The sequence below is a fragment of the Phoca vitulina genome, unplaced genomic scaffold (genome assembly GCF_004348235.1).
Source record: "Phoca vitulina isolate PV1807 unplaced genomic scaffold, GSC_HSeal_1.0 scaffold8, whole genome shotgun sequence".
Lineage (NCBI taxonomy): Eukaryota > Metazoa > Chordata > Mammalia > Carnivora > Phocidae > Phoca > Phoca vitulina.
In genome coordinates, this window is record NW_022589711.1 from 61239541 (window position 1) to 61266448 (window position 26908).

Genomic DNA, 26908 nt, shown 5'->3' on the forward strand with positions numbered 1-26908 from the left:
AGGGACTGTGCAATCATTTTCTCACGAGTTTTAAGCAACATATTCCTAGACTCTCTATAAATAGAGCACGTATCGCACAGACAGCTTATATCCATCAAACGATCATTTAATCCAACCATAAATGATGGAGCCTTGTTAAAAGCACTCCTCCTGGGTCCTCCTCTTTTTGGGCTGAGGAAAAGTTGGCACCTCTCCGAAGGAGGTGGAAATCTGAGGAAGACGGGGTCTCGTCCTACGCTATCCTTACACACTGAGTCTACTAAACAGGAGTTACTCATGTGTGTGCAGAGAATAAGTCTGAGGATTTTTTTTTTCATGTAAAGTTAAATTGTATCCAGCTGCTCCAGCTGTTTTCATTTCACATTTGAATGTTTACTATTTTACTGAGCTGGGAAAGCAGCTATTGAGTGTTGCATGTATCATTCTAAAAAAGGAACTTTTGCTGTCCTTAATCGCTAAAGGACCAGAACTGCCCAGGAGGTCAGAGACCATGTCTGTCTTATTTGACACTGAATTTCCAGAATCCAAACGGGTATTTGGTACCTTGTTGGTACTCCTAATGTATTTAAGAGAATAAAGAATGATTATTGCTCTCTTAATTGATAAAATAAGTAATGATGCCTACATGGTATAATTGTAACTATGTGACAGCAAAAAATTAAATTGCCTTGCACCGTGTTTGTGAATATACATATATTATAAACTATATAAGGCATTTTTATTGTTAATTTGCTTATTTATTTTTTCACTTTTTTTTTAATCTTGGAGTCTGAGAGCATTTATAAGAGGAATATTTACAGCAGTTTTTCTGTTGCATGACACTTTGAAAGACACATGAATTGTAATGTTTTACTTTTTGAGGCCTTGTCCACATCAGTTATTCTGAGCTAAATGACCAGATTGTTTCCTATAGTTCAAAATTCAAAACAAAGAAAGTTTCTTCTCTCATCGTTAACCCCTGGCCACCTCATTCCTGTCCTTGCAGTTGATATTATTAATTTCTTGTGTAGTTTTCCAAAAATAATTTATGCTTTTAAAATTTAACAGCTAAGGGGCACCTGGGTGGCTCAATCAGTTGAGCGTCTGCCTTCAGCTCAGGTCATGATCCCAGGGTCCTGCTCAGTGGGGAGCCTGCTTCTCCCTCTCCCTCGCTCTGCCACTTCCCCTGCTTATGCTCTCTCTCTGTCAAATAAATAAATAAATAAAATATTTTTTAAAAATTTAACAGCTAATTTAAATTTAGCTCTTGTAGAGCTTTCTGTATCAATTTACATAGAGCTTCTTGTTTTTATATGGCTCCATATTCTGTTGCATGGATCTACTATAGTTTATTTAAACAATTCCTCAATAATGAGCATTTAAGTCATTTCCAATATTTTCCAATATATTTTCCAATTTATTACAACAATGGTGCCACAAATAATGTTGTGTATGTGTCATTCTGTACACATGTATTTCATTAGAATAAATTCCTAGCTGTAGAATTGTTATTTTAAAGGTATATGGTTTTATAATTTTGATATTTACCGAACTGTCTAAAGGATAGGTCTCAATTGTTTTTTCTTAACAATTTGCTTGACGCAAACTATTCTACAAGCAGATTTTTTATATTTTATAGTCACACCCTAGAAAACTGAATCCTACAATCCGTAAGTGGAATAGGCAACCATGTTAGTGGAGTGATTTAAGGAGCATTGAGTGTCCTACCAGCACAAATATCTGGAAGCCACCAGCCTGTCATAATGTCATTCAAGGCAATCCATAGAGGCTTTCTGTATGATAATCATCCCCGAGGCTTTGCTTTTTTGGTTACAATAATTAGTTGCTAGTATTCATATCTTGATAAACTATAAAATGTCTCTTTGATACTTCTTTTCTTGTGTATACTTCCTTTTTATCTACTGACAGACTGATGTGACATCCCATGGCCTTTTTACTATTATAACCTGTGGAACATTCAAATTCCACAGAACTTTACAATCACTCTGGGGGTTGGGAGGAGACAAGGAGGGGAGGAGGGAAAGAAAAACTTAATTCTTTACAATTTTGGGGTTAAAATGCCCTGGAAATTTTTAGATTTTCATTGTGAATCTGCACAGTTATTGTTTGTGAACTTGTTCCTGCTAATGGGGTTAATTTTGTCTGGGCAGATGAATGTCACTCTGAAAAAGAGTATTGTGCTCTGTGGACACCTGCTGACCCCAAAAGCATGTAATATGATATAGGAGTGGGAACTCCGCCCTCACTTCAAAGTTGAAGGTTAAGGTAAAATTGATCATTTCTGTTTAGACTAAATAGTAGGGTTGTCCATTGTGGTCATCCAGGAAGGATTTTTTTTCCCCCCAAAGTTTACAGTAATTCACTAGCTGGTTTTCTTTTATCCTTGCAAGTTAGTAATATCTCAGGAAAATCATATACCACCTCAGAGAGTAGAATGGGAGTGAGATGTACAAGAAAAGTAAGAGCAGGTGAAGCAGAAAGGGACCGCTATATAAAAAATGTTAGAACAGAGAGGTAGGATGGCAGGAATAGACCACCTATTTAATATGTAATACATTCAGAAGTGAATGGTGAATTACAGGACATTCCTGCAGCTTAACTGCATTAGAGTCCACGGAAGCTAAGCTCAGCAGCCCCAATATACGAACGCATTCAGAGCTGGGTGGATGAGGGCACCATGTTCATGAGGCAGCCAGCTCCTATTCAGGAATAGCACTTCACTTCCAAGGTGCTCAGCACAGGACTAGGCGCCATACCTACCTCCACGGGTGACCCTCTAACCCTTCGCAAATCAAATTGCCCTCTGAATATGATTTTATGTGCTTCAGAGACACTGGTTTTTAATTATTCCTGTGTTGCAAATGAGACATTAAGCATCATGGAAAGCTCTAGAACACGAGGAAATAAAAAACAAGGCTCTGGATAGAATGAGATTATGAGCACAAGACTCTACTTTCCACTTTGCACTGATAGTGAATTTCTATCACTGAATTCCAGTGACTCTTCCTATGAAAAACATTTTTTTTTCCTTTTCTTCTTGATAGTCTGTGTATGTTTGTTGTCAAATATGAAAAAAATAACTGTGATAGAAGAAGGGAGAAAGCTTTTGAGATCTGTGATTTCGGTTTATGTAAAGCTGCTTTACAAGCAGTTTCTTGTTGGGTCAACAAGACTGTGTGTATTTTGGCATAAAACAGAGAGTGCTAGTGCCTAATCCATTCAGAATAACCCTTTCAGGGATGTTGAGATATCCAGGCAATAAACTGACAGCAATAGAGGAGGATGAAATATTAGGAGAACGGTATCAACCATTACGAAAAGCTGCAAAAACTGGATTCCCTGGTTTGTAGACTTGCCATTTTCTACCAAGATGGTTATTGGAATCTGTTGTAACTTTCAGAGAATCTCTTTCTCTTAGGATATTATTACATACTTATATCAACACAGCAGTATGGTGTCATGGAAAGAGCATAGAACTTGGGAAATCAGGTAGATCTATCTGAGTTTGAATCCCATCTCTGCTACCTTTTTTTTTTTAAGTTTTTTTTTTTTTTTAAGTAATCTCTACACCCAATGTAGGGCTTGAACTTACAACCCCAAGATCAAGAGTCACATGCTCTACCGACTGAGGCAGCCAGGTGCCCCTCTGATACTTTTTTTTAAAAAGATTTTATTTATTTATTTGACAGAGAGAGACACAATGAGAGAGGGAACACAAGCAGGGGGAGTGGGAGAGAGAGAAGCAGGCTTCCCGCGGAGCAGGGAGCCTGATGCGGGGCTTGATCCCAGGACCCTGGGACCATGACCTGAGCCGAAGGCAGACGCTTAACCGACTGAGCCACCCAGGTGCCCCTGATACTTTTTTTTATTTTTTAAGTTTTTATTTATTTATTTGTCAGAGAGAAAGAGAGAGAGCAAGCACGAGCAGGGGGAGTGGCAGGCAGAGGGAAAAGCAGGCTCCCCGCTGAGCAGGGAGCCCAATGTGGGACTCAATCCCAGGATCCCGGGATCATGACCCAAGCTGAAGGCAGACGCTTAACCAACTGAGCCACCCAGGTGTCCCTACTTTTTTTTTTTTAAGATTTTATTTATTTAATTGAGAGACAGAGAGAGAGAGAGTGGGGGGGGGAGGGGCAGAGGGAGAGGGAGAGAGACTCTCAAGCAGACTCCATGCTGAGTGTGGAGCCTGACGCAGGGCTCGATCCCAGGACCCTGAGATCATGACCTGAGCCAAAACCAAGAGTCCAACACTTTAACTGACTGAGCCAGCCAGGCTCCCCTTTCTGCTACTTTTTAGCTGTGTAAATGTAGACTAAATTACTTCACAGCTCCAAACCTCAGTTTCCTCATCTGTATTATGGAGGACGATAGTTATAATTTGTCATCTTTATAAGGATTCTAGAGGGTAATTTACATTAACCATCTTCCACAACGCCTGAACTATAACAGGACTCCTTAGGTGTTCGTCCCCTCTAGACTGCCCTCTTCCTGACTCCAGAGATAAAGGCGACTGAAGTGTTAATAAGTATGTATGTATATTCCAGAAAAGATTTAACGTGGTTATAATTTGCTGACTGGACCCAATGGTTTCCTAAGGAAATTTGAGAATGACAAAGTTATTTTTCCTCTTTCATGGGAGACATTTGAAGAGTAATAAAGTTTACTTTGTCTTTCTTCCACTCTGGGCATTATATTTGACTATCTTGGGATAAGTGGCCTGAAAACATATTGGTAAATTGTACAACATTGTGAATGTACTAAGTGTCAATAACTTTATGTATTGTATCACAAATAACAAAGAAAACAATAGAAATAGGTACTGGTTTCTTTTAAAAAAATATATTGGCAAAGCCAGTGGTTCCAGGTAAATAGTCTGTTCATCCATTGCTTTCTAGCTAAAGTGAACAGCTGATACAAATTAAAAAAAAATGGCTGAAGAGTTTAGACTGTAGCAGATCTTTAAAAACTCACTATAAAGATGTTTATCACAGAATTATTTATAATTGTGAAATACTGAAAGCAATCTAAATGGCTCTTATTAGGAAAATGGGTAGCAACAATAACACTTAAGATTTATTGAAAACTTAACTATGTACCAGACATACTTTTAAGTATTTCACATGTATTAACTCATTTATTTCTTATGATAAAACAATGGTAGGTAGTACTATATTTACATTACATGGTAGATAGTATTCACATTTAAAAAAAAAAGATTTTATTTATTTATTTGAGAGAGACAGAGCAAGAGAGAGAGCATGGGCAGGGGGGAGGGGCAGAGGGAGAGGGGGAAGAACACTCCCCCCGGTGCACGGGGCCCCCCCCCCCGCCCCCCGCACCCCCACTGTGGGGCTTGATCCCAGGACCCTGAGATCATGACCGGAGCTGAAGGTAGACACTTAACCAAATGAACCACCCAGGTGCCCTAAGAGCGTTCACATTTTACAGATGAGGAAACAGGCACAGAGGTGTTAGTAAATTGCTCAAATTCACACAGCTGGTAAATGGCAAAGCAGGATTCCTACCTAGGTGTATGATTTTGGAGCCCAAATTTGATGTATTGAGATGATGTAATATTTTGCAACCTTAAAATGCTGCCTAAAACATTTTTTAAAAGATTTATTTATTTATTTGGGGTGGGAGGGGCAGAGGGAGAGGGAGAGGGAATCTCAAGCAGACTCCCCGCCAAGGATGGAGCCCCACGCAGGGCTCAATGCCATGACCCTGAGATCATGACCTGAGCCGAAATCAAGAGTTGGACACTCAACCAACTGAGCCACTCAGCACCCCTGCCTGAAACATTTTTTGATGACACAAAAATGATTATGATATAACATAGCAAAAAATGTAGGATAAAAATTATATGTGCAATATATTCTCAACTTTGGAAAAAAAATCTATGGAAGAAAGACTGAAAGAAAATGTTTATGGTGGTTATCTCTGGAAGAGTAGATCATGATTATTTATTTTCTCTTGTATATATTTTTTGATACCTTACGAATTTCTTCAATTAACTTACATTCACTTTATATTCAGAAAAAAACAAACTATTTACAATAGCATCTCATTTACTTAGCATTTTTATGAATCTCTAAATTATTCCACATAAGTGAAATATTGTTTTAGTTTTAGAAAGGAACATCATAAGGCGATTTAATTCAGTTTTCCAGCCAACGCTTAAATCTATTCAACAATGCCCATATCAAGAGGCTTTTAAATTATATTTGAATACTCTTTTGTTGACGGAAAACTGACTACTTCTCAAGGCAGTGCAATTCATTTATAAACATTTTTTACTCTGAGAACTTCAAGCCTAATCTTTTATGAAAAGAACCTTTTGTTTTAATTTTTTTTAAATAGGCTCCACGCCCAACATGGGGCTCAAACTCATGACCCTGAGATCAAGAATCTCATGCTCTACTGACTGAGCCAGCCAGGCACCCCTTATTTTAATTTCTTATAAATTTTATGCATGTTGGTTAAATGGGCTGCCACAGGATTCTAAGCCCCAACTCTGGAAAGAGGACCTTTGTTATCTGGGGTAGTCTATTACTGCCTGAACCCAGCCCCTGAGATATCATCCCCTATCCAGCCCCCAACAACTTTCTGGTCTGCCAGTCCATGAGGATCTATTACTCATACTCTTCTTCTTGCTCTGTGACCATGCCAAGCTATTTGATTTTTATGCCTAAGCAAGTCATGACATCTGCTGCCCTAAACTGACTCAGTTAGCACCCTCCTGCCATTCAGGATGATATTCTTCTTAAATAGAACATATAGAACTTATTGTTCTTATTATGAATAACTTCCACTGATCAAGCAGCTCCCACATGGCAGGCACAGTGCTGGACCTTTTAAAAACATGATTACAATTCATCATTATTTCATCCCTCTAAACATCATTAGCATTAGCACCATCTGCAAAATAGGAAGAATACCTCCCTAAGGATGAAATAATGTACCCAAGATCACCAAGCTAGTGAATGGCAGAGTCAAGACTGCACCCTTGGTCTTTCTGACTTGTCAATGTTCTTTCTATGTCACGACACTGTTTCTCTACTTAAATTACAACTTTCTTCTTGATGACTTAAGATCATAATGATGAACATCAGTTATTGAACAGTGCATCTTCGGGAGCTACAGGTTTATAGGCCACAGGCACTATGCTTTGTGATTCTTCTGTCTATCCTTTCATAATGAGGCTATCAGGTCCTCTGCTGCTTAGAGGTGTGCTAGGCCCATTATATTTTCTGATATACAACTTTTTATTTCTATGGACTATGGCTAGCATTAGTTAACTAAATGTGTTAATGAGTTGCATTTCAAGGAAGATTCAGTCAGCTTTGAGGGAAGGTTTAAGAGGCTTCTCTTTTGTGTCTTCTTAGGCACATGAATGGATGTGCTTTGCCACTCAGAGACTCAGTTCCATATAGCTGAGTTTGCCGAATTAGCGAGATGAGATAGGTTTTGAAGCAGTTTGTCAAAATCCTATCAAGCTGTAACCCAGTGAACAGATTTTATAAATATGCTTATCTCATCAAACATTGTTAAACGCAGAAAAATAACATTTGTCCATATCTCCTTACCTACCACTACCTCTGCTCCAAATCTTATCCTTGCTTGTCTTTAGATAGGGATGACTATACATCCCCGTTTCCCAGGATCATCTTGGATTAATGATTATTATAATTGTATATAATTAATACTTATTAAAATGCCCCTTTTAATTGTTAAAAGAGTTAGAAGTGATAAGGTAACTTCATGCCAATTCTGATTATGTGGGCTCCCTCTGTGTGGTCTGTCTATTGGAGGATGAGACACTTTGTGTTTTAAGACCTTGGTATTTAAGAGTAATTGTCAAGATTTTTTTCTTTCCCTCTTGCTCCTTAGAATCTTTTGGGCCATGAGACATTTGCTTTCTTTTCTTTCTTTCTTTTTCTTAAGGTTTTATTTATTTATTTAAGAGAGAGAGTGTGTGAGCAAGAAAGAGAACATGAGTGGGGGGAGGGGCAGAGGGAGAAGCAGATTCCCCACTGAGCAGGGAACCCAATGTGGGGCTCAATCCCGGGACTCCAGGATCATGACCTGAGCCGAAGGCAGATGCTTAACCAACTGAGCCACCGAGGCACCCCGATTTGTTTTATTTTCTTTAGAGGTACAACACTATTTTATTAGTCTTTAACATTTAAAAAATATTGTCATCTTTCCCGTACAGATTATGAGACCATGAGATAGGCACTAGACCACCACCATTTGAACCAGTATTTTGACTGCTTTATAATTTCTGTAAGACATCAAGTAAAGCCTTGTTCTTAAGGAAAGTGAATGAAAAATTCAGTAGCTTTGAGAGAGAAAAAAAGAGAGGGAGAGAAGAAGAAGGAGGGGGGAAAGGATGGGGAGGAAGGGAGGAGAGGAGAGTAAAGATTTATTCCAAGTTCTGTGGCCTGATGTCTTCTAGCATTACCAGACAGGAGATGAGCTCAGGTTCAAATTGTTTTAGATAGGATGAGAGGAATGGAAACCATGTGTGCACGATACCAATCATCCTAATGAAAACTCACTTACTCAGCCCAGATTCAAACTATTTCAAAATAACCAGATCTCTACTATTGTATAAGCATAAATTAACCGGATGTTATCTTACTTGTTTTGTGTAGATCAATAAGTGACTTTAACAGAAATGCACATAATTTTCGGGTTTCATGTGCCATTAAGACTGAAATATGAAGAAAGTGTTACAGGATGACGATGAAGATCTTGACCTTGTTAGCCAGATCCAGCCACTCCCAAGTGTGGCCATATTCAAATAGCTCCTGCTGTGTTCCGGAGTCAAGGGAGATAGGGTACAGGTCACAGGGCATCTTGGAAACAAGAACAGCAACAATAATACCACTGCTGAGTGCCCACTGTGTGCCAGACATTGTGGGAGGAGCTGCACGTGCACTCCTCTGAACAACCCTGAAACACAGCGATTATGTTCTTTTGTAGATGAGGAAAATAACTTCAGGGAGTCTCAGTAACGTTCCCAAGATCACCTGGCTGGATTTGAACTCAGACCTCTCTGTTTTCAAAGGGGGGTCTTTCTACTGTATTCTGCAATGTCTTCAGAGGGGGGATATCAGTAGGGCACCTGGGTGGTCTAGTTGGTTGAACGTCTGACTCTTGATTTTGGCTCAGGTCATGAGCTTGGGGTGGTGGGGTCGAGCCCCATGTCAGGCTCCATGCTCACTGCTTGAGTTTCTCTCCCTCTCCCTCTTCCTCTGCCCCCCTCCCCAGCACCCCATTCATGTGTGTGTGCTCTCTATAATAAACAAATCTTAAAAAAAAAAAAAAGAAGGGAGACCTCAGAAAACTGAACAAACTCTTACATATCCTGCTTGGTACTGTAGCTATTGAGATTTCCTCAAGGAATCTGAGACCACGGCTTCATCTTTGTATTTTCATACCTATCCTGCACACAGTAGGTGCTTAAGAAACACTTGCTGAATGAATGAGTAAATGAGTGTCATACAGAGTTAATACTGAAATGTACTTATTACAAAACTCACCTAAACAGTATTAAGAGTAGCCACTGGCTCCCTAGAATATTGCTTCTCAAAAGTCAATGTGTAAATGTATCACCTGGGGATCTTGTTACACTACTGGTAGGTCTGGGGTGGGCCTGCCATTCTTACATTTCTAACAAGATGATAGTTGACGCCCCTGCTGCTGGTCTGCTGCTCCCACTTTGCTAGTAAGGTCCTAGCTCAAGGAAAGTTAACAAGAAAACTCTGTGGTACTTAGTTTTTTTGTAGGGAAAAAAGGGAATTTCAGGGAAATAAAAGAAATGTTTGCTTCAAGGGCAAATTTAGGCGGTATCTGTTCAAAAGAGTATGGGAGAAGGGTTAGAGATTTGGGAGAATTTAGGAGACAGTACTTTCAGCCAACAAGCAGTTTTCAGCACCTAGTCTGTGCTAGTCAGTGTGAGTCACATCCGAGGCATCGTCAAACATGTTTTCCCCAGGTCTTGCTGAGGATTTGTGACTACTACTAGCTAGCTCTGTGTTTCCAGCACTGGTTCTCAAACTTGAATGTACATGGGAGTGATCTGGAGAGCATGTTAAAGCACCCATTCCTGGGCCCTTTCCTCAGAGATTCATATGCAGCAGGTGGGAGTGGGCCTATGATTTTGCATTTCTAACCAGCTCACAGGTGAAACTGAAGCTTCTGGTCTGAGGTTCACACTTTGAGAACCACTGTTCTAAGGGCAGTGAAGTTAATCCCTGAGATTCCTTGTAGCTCAAAACCTGAAATCTATATTACCCTGAACATAAACTCAAAACCGTGGGTCAGCAGGCCAGAAAACTGGGTTAGTTAAACTAGTTGCTTGGGCTTTGTGGTCCGAGTGAGCACCTGAAAGTATCTGCTAATAAACAGCATGCTCAGCTTTAAGGAAATAATCACTTGAGTATACACAATTAAAAGGAATTACATTAAATGTTAGCTGTGGTCCACTATGGATGATTTTTTCCTCATATTTTTTGGTACATTATGCATTTAATATAATGAATATATAATGGTTTTCTAAGTAAAACACACTTTTTTTTGCTTTAAGTCAAGGTCCAGGATGCCTGCTTTGACCTTCACATCTACTTTTTCCATACAAAAATCCTTCAACTAAATGATACACAAACCAAAGCCATCTTTTTTCAAGCTTATTGGTTCACACTAAAGGAGGGTGCTCATGTGGGTTGTATTTTTAACAATAAAGTCTTAGAAAGGCAGCTCTGGCTAAAATACAGACACAGTGTAATGAAGTATTCTGTAGTGAATCTTTCATCCAAGGGCACCTGTGTCGTGTCCTAGGGCACCCTGCGGTCAGTAGGCATTAAATATGCATGTGCAGAGATTGTGCACATGTGTTTGTGTGTGTGTGTGTTTGCTCAGATCATAGGATACACTGTGAAATGATCAAGTTTGCCTTCAGAATTCTCATTGGTCTTTATCCATCCATGTGCACAAGAACTTACAAACTGTATGTCCCTCCCCCAACACACACACAGACACACAGACATACATATGGTCCCCTGCCCTAAATCACCCCTTCAGCAAAGCTTCTATTCCAACCAGACCAGTAGCCTTTCTTTTCCCACCATAGAACTAAACTGAAGGCCCTTGAGGACGGGTCATTTCTACCTATTCATCCTACAGCCTTCTGACTCAGGGCTTGGCGAAATATTTCTTGAATTAATGTCACTAGCTTTTGTTGATTATGAGCACAAACTCCCCCCTCCCCCCCGCCGCCCCGATACTTGGTTCTCCTTCTCTCCCCAGCAAGTATTGTCTCTTCTCTTCAGAAGGCCTTGTGGGGCTGTTTCAATCTCCTTCGGAGCATGCCTTGCCCTGAACCACTACTGCATAGAAATCCTCACCCTACAGGTTAACACATGGACTCCGTATTTTTGTGTGCAAAGGTTTTTGACTTCCTAATTAGATTACAAATTCTGGTAAGATGTTAAAACTTTGGTTTCCCACAGTTTTAGAGCAAGAATATAATTCTGAGGTTCATTCCTGAATTCTGCTTATTTTCTGGAACAAAATCTTCATATATGTTAATGACTGTTAATGACCTGTTGCATTCTTCTCTTTATTATGATATGTGAACATAAATATAATACATTCTATATCACCTTCTCTCCCCGCCCCCACTTCCCTGCCAATGACTCTCCTCCTCAGGATGAAGAGGGCCTCTCATGCCCAGCTTGTGTTTACTCTCTGTCTTCATCTCTTACCACTTTTCTCCAGCTCTGGGGCCCATCATAGCTCTGCCTGCTGCTTGGTTTGTCTTACTTTACTTTTTTCATTTCCTGCTTTGCCTGCCATTTGCCTTCAGGTGTCCCGAAAGCTTGACAAACATCCTAACCATGTGCTAACACATCATTGTTAATGTAAATTATATCTGTGTCTTGTCTGATCCCCATCTAGATTTTAAGAGCCTTAAGGATAGAGACTGCTTATTATTCATTCATCACCTTTTTGGGGGAGGGAAGAAAGCAAGCACCATGTACAGTGTTTGGCACATAAGTTCTTAATAAATACTTCAATACTGAATACATTAATAATTCTTTGTCCCAAAGGAATGACTCTTTAATGTGGGTATATCAAACACTTCAGCAAGTCACTAGAGGACATATTTTAGGAATGGGAAGACTGTTTTTCTCAAATCATACTGGAAAGGGGTTATGTATGCCTCAATCCAATCTTAGATATATCTTTCAATCAAATGGCAAATGAGAGGGAGAGAGAAAACATCTGTTGCTCTTTTTCTCCCAGTTCTTGCCCTTTCACTAGTGGACACAAGCCTTCCATAGGGTATGGCATTTTGGAATCTACAGCACGGGGACTGTTGGCTTGTCATCCTCAGGAAAATGTAGTTAAGTGAAAAGAAAGTGGCTCTGACTGCTTTCACTGTTAAAGGTTACATGTCTACAGTCAGCCCACATCCCTGTCTCTTCACCTTACCCTCACCTCCAACCGACACTACGCCTAAGGCAAAACCTGTGTATCATACACCAGCTTCCCCCCCCCAGCCCCCGATCAGTGCTACTTGGTGTTGTCCAAAAACAGTGTCAGGAGGAGTCAGGAGGCCTACGTTGCAGTTCTAGCTTTGATTCTAGCTATAGGATTAAGGAGGTGAGGTAGATACTTCAGGTCCCGTTTAATACATCTGCCAATTGAGAGTGTAGAGCTGCATTACCTTGCTATAGTGCCTTCGAGTTTTCCTCCTGATGCTCATTTTAACCTGATTTCACTAAAAAGAAAGAAAGAAAGAAGAAAGAAAGAGAGAGAAAGAAAGAGAGAAAGAAAGAAAGAGAGAGAGAGAAAGAGAGAGAAAGAAAGAAAGAAAGAAAGGAAAGAAAAAAAAGAAAAGAAAAGAAAAGGAAAAAGAGATAGAAAAGAAATAGTGGCAGCAGTGTTTAATAGGATCATGGTTGGGTTGAGGGTTCAAGTTTGATGGTGATTTTGTCTCAGGAACTACACCCCAGGAAGTGACAAGTGCAGATTCCATCGTACTGATCTGGCAGGCTCAGCCCACTGGACTAGGGATCCCCTAGATTAGCACATTGCCTAGAAAAAAAAGTGTGGCTGATCTCAGAGGACGGTTTTGGAAAAACAGAGACAATAGGTTTAAAGTAACTTGCTTTGTTTATCCTTTGTGTCAAGAAACCCACAATTCATGTTAGTTAGCCTGGCCCAAAACTGTCATTCCAATGTTCTTTAAAACAGTACCTGAACTTCAAGGTAATTAGACAATAGAAAGAGATAATTTTCATTTCTCCACCTGTATATCAAATTTTTTTTAACCACTGAAAAAGCCTAGTTGCCTTTTCATATTCTAACTTACACAGCATCTACCAACTGGCATGTATTCTCCAGGCAAAATCACAGGAAGTCTGAAAACATTGCTGTTTCAATAATTATCTTTGCTAGAATAATAATCTTTTTAAAAAAGATTTTATTTATTATTTAGCAGGGGAGGGGCAGAGGGAGAGAGAGAAAATCTCAAGCAGACTCCACACTGAGCACGGAGCCAGACCCAGGGCTGGATCTCACAACCCTGAGATCACGACCTGGGCTGAAACCAAGAGTCTGACGCTTAACCAACTGAGCCACTCAAGTGCTCCTCAGCCCTATCATCTTTAAAATAAGAATTCTAATCATACTTACCTCGAAGCACTGCTGGAAAGATTGAATGAGATAATGTATTTAACTCAGAGTTTTGCCACTGGAGCTCAATAAAGGTTAATGCCAATATCCAACTTAACAGCTGTATGGTATTCCATCAGATGGAGCACCATAATCTACTGAATCATTTCCTTATCGGTGGACATTCACTGCCTGCCCCCGTCTATGTGCTGTTATGAATACAAAATACTGCACTGAACATCCTTTTACACACATAACTGACAGTGTGTACAATTATTTCCTTGGCATCAACTCTGGGGTAAACAGAGTATGTGCGTCTTAAGTGTACATATTGATGGATGTTTCCCTGAGAGATGCTGTAGCCACTTAAACACCCTTTGACATTTTTTTCTTTTAATTTTTCTTGGTGGTATTTGCTATACAGAAGTTTGTTGCTGTTACTGTGTCATAAAATTAAAGCTGTCAGAAATTTCCTTTATAATTTCTGGCCTTTATTTAACCTTAACATAAAGGTTAAATAAATATCCTCATATAATTCCTTTTAGTAATTTTATAGTCTGAAAACCAGTCACATCTAAGTTGTTAATCCATAAGAAATATATATTTGTGTATGGTTTGAGATAAAGATGAATGAAAATTTATGTGATTTTTTTTCATGGTGACTGGTGTATATATGAAGTATATATAACTCAGCATACAAAAGCTTGTGGTAATATTCTGAAACTTGCTCCTTTTTCCCCCACACTCAACGGCATGTTTTAGAGATCTTTTTCCTTCTGTACAGAGAGATCTACCTCATCCTTTCCTACTAATGCATCATATAGATAGTGTGATTCCTGAATAGTTTATTTAGCCAGTCCCCTGTTGATGGTCATTTATAATTTTCCATTTTTTACTATTCAACTAGTGCTACATCCTTGTACCTGTCTTGTTATGCACACATGCCAGTGTTTCTCAGGGAGATATGGAGAAGTGGAATTGGTTGGGTCATGGGCTCTGCATGTCTTTCATTTCAACAGACACCACAAAATCGACTTCTAAATTGGCTTACCAATTTTACATTCATACCAGTAGTATTTGAGAGCACCACTATTTATTTAAAATCTCACTTTTATCAATACCAAATTCCCAGAGTCTGTTTCCAGGCTCTATTTCTATTCTACTGCTTTGTCTGCTTTACTAACATCTCACTGTTTTGGTAGAATTTGGGAAATCCGTGAACCAGGGCCAGGCCTAAAATCCATGTGACAGTTTCTACTTTTTCAAATCATATAAGACAATTCTTTTTTTTTTTTCTTTTTTTCCTATGATCAGCTCTAAAAAAGCTTGAGTGAGCTTTGGGGTAGGGTTGTCTTCTTTTCTACAAAGGTGTTAGTTTTGTTTTTTTTTTTTTTTTAAGATTTTATTTTATTTATTTGACAGAGAGAGACACAGCGAGAGAGGGAACACAAGCAGGGGGGAGTGAGAGAGGGAGAAGCAGGCTTCCCGCCGAGCAGGGAGCCCGATGTGGGGCTCGATCCCAGGACCCCGGGATCAGGACCTGAGCTGAAGGCAGACGCTTAAAGACTGAGCCATCCAGGCGCCCCAAAAGGTGTTAGTTTTAAAATAACTATTGGGGAGAGGAGTTTTAAATTATTTAAAGGCACAGCTACTCTAATTTTGACTAATACAATGGGGATGGGGGGTGGGGATAGTATAAAATATTTGCCCATGTGCCCTTTCGAAATGATTTCTACCCCTCTGTAAGATGGGAGAATAGATAGTGCATCAAGTTTCTCAGTTCTTTATGTGCCCCTATAATAGCTGTCACTTCCCCTTCCGTCCTTTGCCAGGCGTCAAATCTAAGGAAGACTGGTAAGAAGAAAAGGTCTCTCATTGCTGCTACTGATTTATTCTCTCCCCCTTGAGGTTTGGAGAGTGCTTCAGGCTCTAGGACACTACAATTTAAAAGTGAACATCATCAGAATTGGGGACCCAGGCGATACGAATTCCCAGAACACACACTGTTTAATTACTGAAGCTTTACAATGTACTTTGCCACCTGACAGAAAAAAGTCCTTTCTCAATTTTTTTTCTCTACTTTCTCAGGCTATGATAATATACGTATTCTTCCAGATAAACTTGAGAATTAGTCTATATGGTTAAAAATGGTATTAGGGTTTTTATTTTGTTTGTATTACATTTACTTGGAAAGAATTAACTGGTTTATCATACTGAGTCTTCTCAATCAGAAAAATGGTATCTTTCCATTTTTTTTTCAAATCTTGTTTCATATTCTTTAATAAGGTTTTAGATACCTATATATTTTTAAAGATTTTATTTATTTGACAGAGAGAGATACAGCGAGAGAGGGAACACAAGCAGGGGGAGTGGGAGAGGGAGAAGCAGGCTTCCCGCGGAGCAGGGAGCCTGATGTGGGGCTCGATCCCAGGACCTTGGGATCATGACCCAAGCCAAAGGCAGACGCTTAAGGACTGAGCCACCCAGGTGCCCCTAGAGTTTTAGATCTTATACATGTCTATTTCCTTAATTTCATTTTCTTCTCATTTAAAAAAAGGTTTGAAAATATTTATTTATGATAATAAATGTTCTCAAGGTCAAATGTTTTTACAGAAGGAGAAAGATTGAGAGAGAGAGTTGTGCTAAGTAGTGCTAACAAAACTTTATCTCATAGTCATTGGGAAAGAGTTATTTCTAGACTCTTTCACCATTGGGAAAGTAGAGTTCAAAACTCTCTGTCTCATGGGAAAAAAGATGTTATTTATCTTTACATTCATTTATGGGAAAAAAAGAGGTTCCAAGTCACTTCTAAATAATAGATCTTCTCTTAATGATTTTTTTTTTAATCAGAAGAAGTTTGGAGTTCGATTATTAATAAGGAATTAGCCACATTAAAAACATTCCCATGAGATCAATAATCTGTTTCTCAATATTTCACTGTATCACATACCCTCTATTGTAGAAAAGCAACAAATGTCACTCACGGGTGATGGCCTTATGAATGATTTCCTTTTCTTGTCTATAATATTCTATGTTTTCTAAAATACTTCAAAAATAGTTTTGAAATGCCACCAGAACATGAATCCCTTTTAGCCCACATTCCATCCTTCTCCCCAAGACATCTCTGGATGAGAGGAGCCCTAATATGACCACATTCCAAGATGGTTCCTTGTATTTTTGATGTTGCTGTCGTTTCTTATCCTGAGTAAAATTACAAAGTCCGTATTCTTCCTGGAGACTCACTCTGGAAGTAACCCACTCCAGATTCAATAAATTCTTATTCTAAGGATATGTGGAGACTGGGTTATAGTTCTGGCTAGAGCCTAAGACCTGGATAATCCAGAGCTGATGGGAACAACCTCATAGTATCTATCTGCATAGGGGCTGAATGGCTTCTCTCCGCTGGGATTGCTTGGAGCCCCACAGGTAGTGTCTGGCTGGGAGAGGCTGCCCTTGGGGTAACCACAGGCTTCCTGAACCCTTGTTCAAACCCTTAGGGTGTCTTCAGATACTTTATTTAAATGGCATCAGAATTCACATCAGCCTAAAATCACTGTAAAGCGAGGCCAAACTAAAGCAAGTTGGAAACCCAAAAGAACAGTCAATAGACAGGTCTCTGTTCGGAACTTGTAGCAACTTTGAAAGGTTTGATTGGCTCCCACTGCCCACTCACGGGCCCTCCTTGGCACTCTTTAGGAATTAACATGCTTTTAAAGATGTAAGGAAGTTAGGATAAAATGTAAATAAGGGAAGCAACACAGAAGGGGAGAATTAGGAATCAGGTTTTTTTGTCTCCTCCCATGAATTCAGAATTGGGAGCTAATACTTAGTTAATTTTAAGAATAATTGAGGTATTAGGGATTTGAAGGAGATACAGTTTCTCTTCTTGCTTTATATGGAGTTCAATTCAAGTTCTGTTAAATCTATAAAAATCAATATAAAGTATATGTATTATGTGACGGTTCCATCTAAAGTATCTTGTATAGAATATAGGGCAGATACAATGGAGCGGCCAAGCACATGTAATTTACCCCACAAATCTAAAGCACTCCCACATTGATTTTTTGCAGTTGTCTAGCCCCCAGTCAGTGAGCAGAGAAAAAATGGCTTACTTTCATAGCGTGGTGATACTTAAGGCTACAAAACGTTCATCTTAGTGCCCTCTAATTCAGGACTGTCTTTTTGTTACCTTTCTGGATGGGCTTTTTTAGGTCATTTAAAAAAAATCTTCTCTAAAATGTTATGACAAGAAAATAAAATGGTTTTTAAAATGTTCTGATTTGCTGATTAATTTTGCCCCTAAAATTATATTATACTGGTGTTGTTTTTAATGTTTTAACTATTTCCAAATGCAATTATCTTGAGATAACTATGAACAGAAAATTGTATATAACTGAAAAGACAGGCTTTCATAATGTATTAAAGAACCTAATTTAGTAACTAGAATAAAAGGGACACACGGAAACAATTTTTGAGACTATAATTATAAGTTAAGTCACTATTAAAATGACACGCATATATATTTCCAGTTTAAAATAATTAAAGCTTCCCCCCCCAAATGCTTTCACTCACAAGAGGAGACAGTTGTGAACTTAGGAGTTCATACATACATAAAAATATTCCATGGGATTTACCTACCGTCCATAACAAAAAGGGATCTGTCTGTATTGTTCGGAGCACTGTAAACAAGTGGTATTTGATTCCCTGCACCCGGCCACCTTCACCAATTGCATATTTGCTTGCATTTTAACCAGGGTAGTCGACTGTGAAATACAGTCAGATTAATATTTGAAAATCTGAATAGTAGTAGAGCGCCGACACTTAGACATAACCAAGCGTAGGGATGTTGTGTGTCTCCAGCCGCAGCTCCCCCTCCCATTTTATTTACTCATAAGTATCATTAATACCAAAGATATATAACCTTTGGTGCCAATATGTCACTTTCTCTCTTCAAGTCTTTAGTAGTTGCATGCTTATCTATTTCAGTCAAATGTATTTCTTATCAAAAAAAGAGTGAGAGACCTGACAATACAGTGTTATCGAATTTTTTCAGCTGAGACCCACATGTCATTCAGCATTCAGACATGCTTGCGCTTGATTGATGGATGGGTTTGTGACAAATAAAACTAGGATCAACAGCTTTGCACCTTTTCCCCCATCAGAGACCAGAGTAAAGCATAACTCTATAACAATAGTGGGATTAGGGATGCATTAGCTCTCCATCGACCAAAACCATCCATTCCCATCAATACTTTGCACGTAATAACCTGAAGCTATGATAAGGAAACAAAAGAAGGAGAAAAGGGACAGGAGAAAACAAATCAATAAAAGAAGGGAATGTCTGAAAGATGCCCTGTCCAAATGAAGATTTTTTTTTTTCTTGCATTGCTGGGTTAATGTCCCTGAATGTGGAAACAACACCTCACCCAGAGTTTTGACGAGGGAAGCAGATTGGCACATTGTTTAAACACAGGCTTGCCATCGGCAGATTGATATTTAGACTACGCTTATTTTTTACAGGCCAAACGAAGCATTATAGTATTTACTGTTAACCTGCATCCCTAAAATTGCTCTTAAAGAAAAGGGTGTTTTCACCTGAATGACTCAGACTCTGTGGGGCTGATTCTGGGATAATTAGAACATTCTCCTGTGCAGACATGGTTTTAATGTCCAAATGCTTAGCACAGTCACAAACATTCCCTTAAATATGGGTCATGATAAAGAATCTTAATTGCCCAGTGTACTAAAATTCACACAAAGCATATTTTTATCTCATCAGACACAGACTAATGCCCCTTTTATAAAAACTAATACCTGTCCTGCAAGAGTCTTACTTTTCTAGGTAGATTTTTTTCCCCACATAAAAATTTTCGTCATTCTTAATTCATAGAATATTTTGATGATAATTTCATCATTTTCCCCACAAACAATGGACTGTTAAGCTTATTTATTCAGGTTTATTGTTCCTTTTCTTTAGAGAGCTTTTGATTTTTGTATTACCTATCATATTTGTCCTAATTTACAATTTATTCTAATTGGCCATTGAATGGGCCAGTATGGTTTTCTCCTGGTGAGGATGAACATTAGTGATATTTGTTCTCCTCTGAAGAAGAGGTGTGAAGAGAGGAAAGGCCCAAGTTCTAATTGTGGAGCCACTGATCTTGGGAAAAGCACTTCATCATTTTGCTTCAGTTTTCACACTTAGAATAAGAGGAAAATTATATTGTCTAATTCATCATGATCATCTTTATCACCATCATTATTAATATTATCATTACTCTGCATTGACACGCTGTAGTGCTCCATTTCTTAAAGTTCACAAAGTGTTGAGAAGAAAAAAAGCCACTTACTTCGGTCCTCTTTTTCTAGTTCTGTGAGAATACTGAAGGCTCTTCTCTTCATTTTAGGAAAAGTAGAAGGAAAAGGGAGAAGTTGACCCATATCCAAACAAATGTGTAGAAGATTCTCAGAATGAGGCAGTGGCTTTTCAGCTATAGACCAAGGAATCCAAGAAATTAAAAGAATTTCCAGATTAAAAAAAAAATTGGGGGAGGCTCTATTGTTTTGCTTGTGAAATAAATTCTAGTTTCATTCCTTGAGCTCAAATCTTATTTCAGGCAATATAAAATCAATTATACGTGGTTATGAAATCAAAACTGTATATGAAAAGGCAGATTTTGGCTTGTATTATTGAAGGTCTTGGGTGTAGCAGTCAGGAAATGGTGGTGGTGTTTCCATAATTAGAAGACAAAGATCGTCTTTTAATTATGATTTAAAAAATTTTCTTTGGGTCTAAAAATGGTTAAAATTATTAAGGCCACATACTTCTGACATTTCAGGTCAGATAGCAATTTTATATATGTATCATCATAGCTGAGACTTTCTCTGAAAATCTCTGTCTGAACTGAAAACCTTTTAAGTAACAAACCTGATTAAAGGCTGATGGTCCACTTTTTTGGCCCCCAAATTTGACCTATTTTATAATTGGTACAATCCCGCGGGTATTTTCTTTCAGATCCTAAATACAAGGCCAATTTTGGGGCACTCCAAGTAAGTGATTCCGTGAGGCATCTCTGCTGAAGATGAATGAACCGCTAACATCCAATACTGAAACCTGTGAGTGGGTTCATTTCATCCTCAATAAGGCCACTCACTACTTGTACATCTGTTTCCCAAAATTTAAAGCAGATTCTGGCCTCTGACTCTGGCCGCCTTTATAACCATGTGGAGGAAGAGTTCCAGGGTTTTCCAGAGGCCTAGGGTTTTAATATAAAAGGACGTTAATAAGCCCCATCTATGTTTTAATATAAGTGGGAGCATGGCCTTCACTACTTTTGCAAAATATATAGTATGTGCCTGATTGAATTCTTTTCTTTACTGCATAGTCAACTTTTAAGCCTTCTGTGAAAGCTTTTTTAAGCACTTTTACATCTATGACCCTATACAGAACTCTCTAATTTGTTTCCATTTAAGCTTCCATAAGGGAAGATGCAAGATTCACATGCCTATGCATGTATATGGACCCAAGCAGGACAAAGCAATTCCCCTACATGGCGGGTATATATGGAAATCTCTGGATGATGTTTGAATGTGTTACTGTATTATCTATTTCCTTTGTGTATACCTTCTAGGACAGAGGAAATTCTTGGAGCCAATGTTTGTGTCTTGTTCGGGAGTCATTGTACACAACCTAATACAGTGCCTCTAGAAATATTAATTATATAAAAATAAATATACATATGTATTTATGAGGATAAATACACATATGTTTCTAAAGGGATTAAAAATCATAAATAATTATTAATGTTTTGGACACATTCATACTAAAAATCAAAAGCATGCGGCATCATGTCAAATGGAAAAGTCTGTTTCTCTGTCATTCTAGAACTCAGTAACATCCCAAAGACAAAATGTGTCATGCGAGCTAGAGTCACCATGGTAAAATTTATATCAGTTCCCTGAATTAAAGCTGTGTATATTAACTCAGATTACATCTGAATATAAACATGAGACGTATCAAAGCTATGTGTAAACTACTGTGACAAGACTACAGCAGGTATTCCCCAAACTGGCAACATTTTTTTCTTCTCTTTTTTGCCAAGTGCCAGATCTCTTCCTGTTCTCTTTCATATTCAGAACAGATCGGAGATACTCAGAGACAGGGATCTGCAAACTACAGCCTGCAGGCCTGCTGCCTCTTTTTCTGAGGACGGTTTTCTCTGCCTACCTAACACAGTCATGCCTGTTTACGTATTTGCTATGCCTGCTTCTGCACCACAGAGGCGGAGTTGAGCAGCTGGGACGGACACTGTATGTTATAGGTTGAAGCGTGTCCTCACCTCATCCCCCCAAACCATATGTTGAAGTCCTAACTAACCCTTCATACTTCAGAATGTGACCTTAGTTGGGGAAATAGGGTCATGGCGGATGTGATTAGTTAAGTTAGGATGAAGTCATACAAGAGCAGGACGGGCCCCTATTCCAATATGGCTGGTATCCTTAGAAAAAGGGGAAATTCGGACAAGGCATGCCCACAGGGAGAACGCCATGGGAAGATGAAAGCAGAGGCCTGGCTGATGCAGCCAAGGAGCGCCAAAGATGGCCAGCAAACCACCCGAAGCCAGCAGAGAGGCATGGAACCCATTCTTGCAGCACTCGGAAGGAACCAAGCCTGCAGACACCTGGGTCTCAGACTTCCAGCCTTCAGACATGTGAGACAATACATTCCTGTTGTTTAAGCCATCCAGTTTGTGCTACTTTGTGACAACTGCCCTTGCAGAAGAATATACGGTATGACCCACAAAGCCTAAGGTTTAATCCTGGTGGAATCAGAAGTTAAGAATTTGCCACAAGTGACTTGACGGTGGGAGGTAGATCACTCTTCCTGAGGTCTTTGCTGGCTTCAGAAAAGAGCAGAAATGCTTGTTGATTTTGTTCCTCCATATGCTTTTAAAACACACACACACACACACACACAAAGTTCACTCTCTGCTTATGCTGAGTTTCTATGAGGAGGTATCTAAGATAGTGAAGAAATTGATTATATGCTTAAAAATGAATTTCGGGGCGCCTGGGTGGCTCAGTCGTTGGGCGTCTGCCTTCGGCTCAGGTCATGATCCCGGGGTCCCGGGATCGAGTCCCACATCGGGCTCCCTGCTCGGCGGGAGGCCTGCTTCTCCCTCTCCCACTCCCCCTGCTTGTGTTCCTGCTCTCGCTATCTCTCTCTCTGTCAAATAAATAAAATCTTTAAAAAAAAAAATGAATTTCGCCTGAATCTGTGAAATCGCAAGGTCAAAAATGGTCCTCTGATTGGATTTAGACTTTTTAAATTGGATTCTATTTAGCCTGGCTCTCTGCGAAGGTCCAACTTTGGTCTTAGCAAAACCCTGCTGGGCAGTTTAAAGCCCCTTAACCACTGGAAATCTTTTTAGGAGAAATGTCGATGATTTATGTGTCAGTGGAACACAAACATGTGGTTTACATTTCCCTTGAAATGTGCATGAGGTTAGAATTAAAGGACTGGTTGCTTGGCAAAGGTCATCATTTGGCAAGGGATGCTTGGTTTTGCTGATGCCATCCCTATTTGGAAAGCAGATGGAGACACTTTGCCTACCTCAAAAAACATCTCAATCCTTTAGTTTGTAATTAATGAGCATAAAGGAGAAGCCAGTTTTGGATTCTAAGGGGGGAAAATCATTAAATGCTTAAGGATGAAAAATATTTTATGTAATTCAAGATAGAATATCTGTGCCTTTTTCCTCTGCAGCAATATTTCTTTTCAAACATTTTCTTGGCCCATGACACGGCCAAAATGACAAAAGAGGCTGGATAAAAGGAAAGATCCCTGGAGAGTTTTCTCCTCCTAGAGAAAGAGCCTATGCAGCATTTAGGAACTAGGTGTTTTCCAGACCCTCGTCCCTCAAGGTGAGGTCCGCAGACCAGCAGCATCAGCGTCCCTGCGAAGCCTATTAGAAATGCAGATTCCCAAGCTGCACCTTGGACCTTATGGATAAGAATCCATATTTTAGGCGCGCCTGGGTGGCTCAGTTGGTTGAACATCCAACTCTTGGTTTCAGCTCAGGTCATGATCTCAGGGTCATGAGATTTGAGCCCTGCATTGGGCTCTGTACTCAATGGGGAGTCTGCCTGAGATTCTCTCTCCCTCTCCCTCTGGCCCTCTTCCCTTTTAAAAAAAATCCACATTTTAACAAGATCTACAGGTGATTCATAAGCCCATGAAAGTTTGAGAAGTACTGGTCTTTGCTTCTCACTGTTGAGACATAGACGAGTGAGAAATTTTAGCTGCTCTGTATTAGCTCTTCTCCATCCCACTGCATGGTGACAGTGGTTGGAGCTTGGCCTTTTTGCCCCACTGGCCCCTTTCCATCATTCTTGAGATTCCTGCTAGAGAATTGGGCTCTTAACTATGTGTCAGTCACTTTGCTAAGCACTTCACATATATTAGGTTATTTAATCCTTGAAACAAACTTATGAGGTAGGGCTCTTAACCTCTGAATCTGGCAGATGAGGAAACTGAGGTACACAGGAGTCACTCGCCTAACGTCAAACAGCTTGTACATGATGAAACCTGGCTTCACACAAAGGTTATTCTGGCTCCAGAGCTTATATTCTTAAGCACTAACCACTACACTGTACTTCCTCTGAGTATGATCTGGATTCATGAAAACCCTGTTTTAAGTAGTACCTATGACAATTAATGGTAAGGAAGACACCATAACATAGAAATGACAAAGAAGTTCCAAAATATATTACAAGTATGAGGGGCATGTTGGGTCATGAGCTACTTCTTATGCTTGTCCAAATCAGTAGGTAGAATCCTAACATGTGTTAGAAACAGAGGCAGAAAAAAAAAAAAAAAAAAAAAAAAAAAGAAACAGAGGCAGAGACTGGAACTTACAGAGTTTATGTTGCTCACAATTCCAAGTAAATTTATTTTGACAGATCAGAAAAACCTAGTCTTATATTCATTTCGGTTCTGCTGCTGCAGACGTAGTTCTGTTTTAATACTGTTCCTATAAAATGCCAAGCCCCAAATCCCTTGGTTTCTCTGGATATATTTGGATACCCTGAGGGCACTTTATGGCATGGTACTCAGGGGTCATTTCATGGGACTGTTCTGTGGGATGAGTTCCCACCATATTCCAGGCCTTCATGGCTATAGGGGGTTCAAAACTTCTGGACATTTTTCATTTTCCAGGCTGTCAGATTATGAAATCAAGGAGCCGTGGCCTTGGTCTGATCAGCTTTCTCCATCCAACTCAGTAAAACCAGTCTATCCTCCATGTTAATAGGAACCTATCTACATGCTCATTGCCTCTATCAGTGAAATTAATTTCACACATTTGCAAGCAGATAGGAATGTATTCGTGTATGTTTGGGAGGGGGCCACTGAAAATACATTGTACCCCAGGCTGCCCGTGAGTTAAGCTGCTTTGGTCATGTGGGAGGTGGGGGTTGGCTGGTTGCTTGAGGAGGCAAATGGATCTACTTCCTGCCCCTCTGAGGTGGGATATACTTCCTGTCTCTTCTCTGAGATCTACTGGTCATCAGCACAATTCAGATTCACGGGAAATGGTGGTGTCGTACAAAGAGCACTACACTAGGACTTTGAAGACCCACTTCCGCCATGTCACTTAGTAGCTCTGTCAGCTTGAGTGAGTACTTTAACTGCACTGGAAACGGGGGTTAGTGATTCTTCCCTAAGGATTCCTGTGAGAATTAAATGAGGTCACCTGTGTGAAAGCCCTAGCATGATGCCTGCTACATTGTAAGTGCTCAATATGTGTTCGTTTGTCCCCTTTCTTGCAGCTGCTAAATTGGGAGTTAGGGTCTACTTTAAGCACAAGTTCACACAACTGCCGAGGTTTCTCTTCTGTCCTCCACCCCTTGAATTCATCCCCTCAAAATCCTCCCCTCCAAAACTTTTGGAGAAACTAGAGCGCATTCTCAATGTCGTGCCCTGGCTTTGCTTTCCTCTCATCCCAGCACCTGTAGTATGGATGCTTATGCTGATGTCAGTCCCATGGCCAAGAGTCTCAGCTGCCTGGAGTCCTGCACCCCTGACAGACTGGGCAGGAACAAAAGGATCAGCAGAGAGCTAGGCTGGCGGGGGCCAGATAGCTCAGGTGCTAATATCTCAGGGGTCATGTACGTGTATGTGTGTGTGCGTGCGTGCGTGTGTGTGTGTGTGTGTGCCCACGTGTATGTGTGTTTTAGGGGGAAACTATTGATTATCAGTACTAAAACATAACAATGTCACGAAGTACTTACCATATGCTAAGTGCTTTACATTCCTTTCTTCATTTATCTTCATAGCAGCTCTGCAAGATAGGTATTGTTATTGCCACTTTGCAAATAAAAATACTGAGGCTCTGAGAAGACAACTTGCTCCAAGTGATATACCTAGTAAAAAGCTGTGGCAGAGAAAATGCTATGTATTGGCCACGCTAGTTTCTCTTCCTGGGCAAGCAGGAAAATGGTATTTCCTCAGCCTCCCTTGTAATTTGGTTAGGGCCAGATGATGGTGTTTTAGCTAATGGAATTGGATGGGATCCACATAAGTCATTGCCAGGACTGGCTCCTAAAAGAGTCCCTCCAGGTTCTGCTTTCCCTACTACGATGACCTTGGAAGGCATACATTAGATGGCAGAGCTGCAGGATAAAGGAGGACCACCCTGCCCTTCGTAGACTTATGACATGAGCAAGAGCAAATCTGATTGGAGATTTGGGGGCTAGTTCAGTGACAGACTGGGTTTTGGAGCTATGTTGTTGGGACCCTAATGTTCCCACACACGGTGCTGTAGTCTCCTGATACTGACACTGATGATAGATGTTAGAGAGGGAACAAAATGTGAAAAAGAGAAGAGAAAAGTAAAACTATGCTTTGGTTATGGAAAAATAATACTGATTACAATTATTCATGTGAATAATTACCCCTTAAAAATAGTGATTAACTATTGGTAAGCTTTATTTCACTTCAGAGTTGATTCTTTGTATATAATAGGTTTGATCAACAAGTAAAAGGCTACACCTAGTCTCATGCTTAGAGATATGTACGTGCTTGATGGCCATAGCTGTTCTCAGCACAACAGTCATGTTCACAACTTAAAAAAAAATTGGAATAATATGGGTTACAAGTGAACAAACATTAGGAGGAGCCCACTCTAAAATTCCTAGTCATAAGGATCCTTGCTCGGTGATA

General features: G+C 39.8%; 1 protein-coding gene and 1 long non-coding RNA gene across 11 annotated transcripts in view; one reads left to right on the forward strand and one right to left on the reverse strand.

Moving 5' to 3' along the window:
• The window catches only part of SOX2 (SRY-box transcription factor 2), an 808376-nt gene that overhangs the window by 178695 nt on the left and 602773 nt on the right, over positions 1-26908 (reverse strand). The window contains exon 6 of one of the 10 annotated variants that reach the window (XR_004299832.1): positions 23875-26027. The exons of the other annotated variants lie outside the window; for them this stretch is intronic. The gene's annotated coding sequence lies outside the window, so the exon portion shown is untranslated. Of the gene's footprint in view, positions 1-23874; positions 26028-26908 lie in introns of those variants that run through there. 10 annotated transcript variants of the gene reach the window in all.
• The window catches only part of LOC116634030, a 76898-nt gene that overhangs the window by 32670 nt on the left and 17320 nt on the right, over positions 1-26908 (forward strand). The window lies entirely within an intron of this gene.